At 45.7% G+C, this 5,361-nt stretch overlaps 1 long non-coding RNA gene across 1 annotated transcript; it reads right to left on the bottom strand.

Annotated features, from left to right (window-relative positions):
- Positions 1-1,970: 1,970 nt before the first annotated feature.
- Positions 1,971-3,946, bottom strand: LOC142301885 (uncharacterized). The gene is made up of 3 exons (XR_012752903.1): positions 2,960-3,946; positions 2,205-2,279; positions 1,971-2,120 (listed from the first exon to the last, which is right to left on the bottom strand). It is a non-coding gene; the product is annotated as an uncharacterized LOC142301885 (long non-coding RNA).
- Positions 3,947-5,361: the final 1,415 nt, after the last annotated feature.

Below are 5,361 nucleotides of genomic sequence, written 5' to 3'. Positions count from 1 at the left end.
AGATTTGCACACGACAATAAAACCCCCTACCCCACCCTGTAAATTTGCTGGCCATGCAAATAAACAATGTACACTGCTTCAAAGTGTATGAAATCCTGGCCACAATGTTACATATAAAGAATGGACACAAATTAGAATTGAGCTATGATTACAAGTAAATGATAGCTACAAATATATCAAATCTAATATTATAAAAATGCAAAACAGATTCTAGATATTAAAGGAAAGCTACAAAGATAATTAGAGAACTCAATAAATACCTACCTTCCAAAATTGTTGTTGTGTAGAGCCACAAATTACGGGACACAATAGCGACTTGAAAGAGAACGCTGCTGAACTAAAGGCACCTAGAAAACAGAATGGAAGCCCTACTGCGTTGCCTTTATTTATTGACATGCTATAGCCCAATCACAGAAAGACTTGTTGAGCAGTTGCTATCCAATCAGAGAAGGACAACGCACTAGTGGCCAACAATTAAATCACCTAAATAAACAAACCGTCACACAACAACAGTTTGGAGACTGCTATATTTATAAATGTAAAGATATTGATCGCTACAGTTATGAGACGCTTTATTTATTGCGGAAGCAAATCATTTAGAGAACGCAGCAGCGTCTCCTGCGGGCACCAGTATTTAACATTGTAGGGGTTTTGAGGAGAGACAAAGGGGTTTCAGCGACGCAGTATCGTCGCCAACGCGATCGCAAGTCTATTATAGCGACGCTAAAATACAATTGGCTGATAGGTCTCTGGCGGGTGGGTTCAATATTTTCACTGTGGCCTAGGCAAAATATATGGCGTCCAAACATGCTGAGGTGCGGTTTCTTATTGCCCAAGTTGACCACAGCTTTGCAATTACAGGTTTGCTTTCAAAGAAGGCAACAAGGTCGCACTTCCGTCCTTTTTTCATGAGCACATACTGCTTTTTGGATCGTACTAGAGACCTCCAGGCTTGTGTGCTGATTTGCGGATCTAACGCTCTCTTCAATCCTGATCTGTGGTCACGACTGCGTCTTTGCTTTTCTGATCTTACTACAGATCTCCATGCTTTCATCTTCCATCTGTATACATGGACCCACCCATCCCCGTGCTCATACGTACTGGAGAGTGTGTTGTTGGTGAGACCACCCGTGTGTTGCAGTGACTGATGGTGAGACGGTTAGGGAGGTGTAGTTCCTGTTGTATGGCATAAATTGCAGTGGAAGGTGACATGCAGAGTTGGACGTGCGCTAAATGGTGTCCTCACAGTTCTCAAGAATTACACACACAGTCCCGTGTAGCAAACAGGGGTCCCTTCCTCTTGCACTCAGTGTTTGTGTCTTCACTGGGACAAATACGCTTGGAACATGCAAGTCCACTCCCATTACGTATGTAGTGAGCTGCGGCATGCCCAATCAGAGCCTCCGGATCTCTGTGGGTTTTGACGGCAACCACTTTAAGGTGTACCGCAACCCAATCGCCGTCGCCTATGAGCCTGCTTGACGGAGCCTACCATATCTTATTTGCAAAAAACAACAGAAAATATTGTACTTTTGTGTTGGTTTTTGGTGTGTTTGTACTGCTGCAGTTTTGCACGCGCACACACAAACATACTTTAACCGGTACATACATACATACATACACACAACCACATACATCCATACTCTACATCCACCAATGCTACCGATTCATGTCCAACTCATGGTGGGAATCTTGTCTTCTTCGAGTAGGACATGGATTGGCAGCATCAGTGTTTCGCTCCTGGTGAGTATGGATCTACATGCAAAACTTCAAACAGATCAATTCCTCCAAGCATAATGCAGTGCTGCTGCAACTCTTCAAGGAGAACGCATAAATGAGGAATGAATAAACTTTTATTTTAACTGTTCTCGTGGCTACGGCCACAAACACAAAGACAATCATGCATTTGTTAAAAAAAAAAAAAAAAAAAACATTATTTTGAACAAAGGAAAAAAAAAATTAACGGCTGCTGCCCTGTTGTTGGGACGCCACATATTTGGCGATCAGCACTCCGTGCTGCTTCACCGCTAAGGCCAGTGTGCGCTGTGCCGCTGCCAGGGTGCGCTGCGTTGCTACAATCCTCCGGTGAGAGGCCTGAAGGTCTTCCAATGTTGGTATTTCTGTGGAAGGAATGGTACCACTTAAAAAGGCTAATTATATGTAGACATATAAATTAGAGGTACATGTTTGTTGTTAAAACTTACGGTTCGGTTGTTCCTCCTCGTCCGATAAGGATGGGCTGATGTTCCACCCGAAACTTCTAGCATCAGCATCAATGTCTAGGGAGAGACAAAACACTTCATAGTACATGATAGGTGGAGAGGCTGCTTTATACATGGAGGCCTGAAGAGGCTGCTTTATACATGTAGGACTGGAGAGGCTGGCTGCAATATTATACATGGAGGACTATGGAGGTGTATTCTAATATATGATTGGTTATGTGGGACCCTTTATACTATATGGAAGGCTATGTGGGGGCCATTATTGTATTTTGAGAACTAAATACAAGGGGGTACAAAGATACAACCAGGGGATGGGAATGTTTTGTGGTGAGGGAGAAAGGTTCGTTCTCTCAGCACCCAGCTTTCCTATGCTCTGCTATACATCTTCTCTCAGCACTCAGCTTTCCCATGCTCTGCTATACATCTTCTCTCTGCACCCAGCTTTCCCATGCTCTGCTATACATCTTCTCTCAGCACCCAGCTTCCCCATGCTCTGCTATACATCTTCTCTCAGCACCCAGCATCCCCATGCTCTGATATGGGAAAGCTGTGTGATGATGGAAAGATATATAGCAGAGCATGGAGAAGCAGTGTGCCGAGGACAAGATGGATATCTCAACATAGGAAAGTTGGTTGCTGATAGAGGGATTTCAGTTCATGGGAAATCTGGGTGCTGTGGGTAAGATAGCTCTATCCAGTCAAAGTTATATGCCCCTTGTTTTATCTTCAAAAATTACCAGGCAAGCCTGCTCCCATGACATTGAGTGAGGAGGGAGAGACTGCAGGTGGCTCCTGCTGGTGCTCCGCCTCTGGTGGTGGCTCCAGCTGTGGCTCCGGGTCTGGTGGAGGCTCCAGCTGTGGCTCCGGGTCTGGTGGAGGCTCCAGCTGTGGCTCCGGGTCTGGTAGAGGCTCCAGCTGTGGCTCCACGTCTGGAGGTGGGTCCTGCTGGGGCTGCTGGTCTGTAGGTGGCTCCTGCTGTGGCTGCGGGTCTGGAAAAAATTATACCTTATAATATTTTCACGTGGGGGTAACTCACAAGAAGTACTCTTGTGGTACAACTCATGTGCTGTGTGTCATGTGGGCGGAATTACTCATGTGGTACTACTCATGTAAAATAGCCGCCATATACTGTGCAACCAATGTTAACACTAGTGCTGAGCGGACCCGGACTGTAAACGTCTGTATCCGCAAGTTTTTTGCGCTATCCCTGGGGCCAGACCCTATTGACTTATATGGGCAACGTATTCCGGAGCGGATCGTACTCTTTTAGTAAATCTGTCAGTAATATCACCAGGGCCGGACCCCATTGACTTATGGGCACCGGATTACGGAGCGGATTTGAATTTTTTTTTCTAAATCGGTCATTGATTCGCCGACCCCGTATTATTGGCTGTTCGATCAACTATAGTTAACACCACTCACCGGGTTGGGGCTGGCTCTGAGAACGGATGCTGGCAATGCGGTTGCTTGATCTGTACCGCAGATCTGCCAGCTTCTTCCTTATTTGCTTGGTAGAACGCTGCACCCTGAATTTTTTAAAAAGGCCCCGACTAATCCTCCTCAGAATTGCCTTCTTGTGGAGGACAGGATGGTCATGGTGTCCAGCACACTGATAATCTCTCCTGTCCATGGTTCTAATAAGATAGGTCACTTCTGCCTCTCCCCATGCTGTAGCTCGGCTTCTGGACGCCATATTTTTGCAGGTCACACCAACCCAAACAACAACACTGGGAAAACACGCCCTAAATCAGCGTCGTCCAATAGAATTATAACGTCGACGCAAGGGACTTGCGTGACGCAGTTGCGTTCTCTACGGGATCCCTGAAAATCAGTGACTCTGTGCAGTTGAATATTAAGTGACCGCCCAGTCACAACGCACCTACAACCACCAATAGGACTGGAGGGGGCGCGGAAACGGTGCACGATTCAAGATTAGAATCGTGCTATGTGACATGGTCCCTGCGACCGCTGAGATCGCTGTGAAGGTCGCCGTATCCTTGCGGCGTCGCTGTTGAGATCTGCTTGTTTGACAGCTCAACAGCGACCATGTAGCGATGGAGCAGCGATCCTGACCGGGTCAGATCGCTGGTGGGATCGCTGCTGCGTCGCTATGTGAGAAGGGACCCTTAGTCGTCCAATAGCATATCACTACAATAAAAGAGACTGATCTCTCCGGTATTCCCTTCAGCCACGGAGTAACCCCCTCACAGAGAAAGCAGCAGTAATTTGAGGTAGGAGAGGAACCACCTTAAAGCCACCACAGAGGGACTACAAATGTTAGTCATACTTCAGGCACCTCAACAGCTGTTTCATGTTGTCATAGGTTTCTTTTATGTGGACTACATAACCAACTGGAATTGAAGGTAGCACTTTGTCATTGTGCAGCAAGACGGCTTTTAGACTTGTTTTGGACGAATCGATGAGTCTCCATGCCCCTGGATTATGACTTATCTTTAAAGTTTCCATTGACGATGCTGCATGTCACAAGATCGCCCTCCATGAAGAAGCATTGGACAAGATCTTTATCACAGTTGTGGAACACAGAGATACGAACATCGCCAGCTATGAGATTACACTGTAGCATGGAACTTAATAACTCAGCAATACCGCTGGGCAGATAGATCCAAATCTCTAACAAGATTTTTCACTCTGTGTTATAACGTGTGGTTCATTTGAGGTTGCTGGGTCATGAGAGGAAGATGCTTCATGACACTAAGCACCCTCTTTTTGACTTGACTGAAAATGTTTCTGGTGCATTTGGAACCGGTAGTTCTTCTGTATGTGGTACTGGGCGTATTGCAGATGGAATGTTTGGATACTATAAAGTTTACTTCTTCTTGGAAACTCCTTTCATAATGGGGGACACCATGCAGAAAAAGCAATCGGTTCTGTGATCGGTTGGCTCCCGCTAGATCAATGTGACTGCAAAATTACCTCTTTCCATGCAACCACTGGATAAGATGTGATGGACATCTATTGTAGCATGTGTGTGGAGCCCAACTCCTGTCCTGATCTCCTATTCTGCAGCCATTATAAAGATTGTAGGATTTCCTTATCATGGTAGTCAAGTTTCACCTTTGTGACTCAAAAGTGACTTATCTACCTATGTAGCAAAAGCTATCCGCTTTGTTAACACAAG

This window comes from Anomaloglossus baeobatrachus, chromosome 4, assembly GCF_048569485.1.
Source record: "Anomaloglossus baeobatrachus isolate aAnoBae1 chromosome 4, aAnoBae1.hap1, whole genome shotgun sequence".
Taxonomy (NCBI): Eukaryota; Metazoa; Chordata; class Amphibia; order Anura; family Aromobatidae; genus Anomaloglossus; species Anomaloglossus baeobatrachus.
This window is presented reverse-complemented; position numbering and strand designations above follow the sequence as displayed.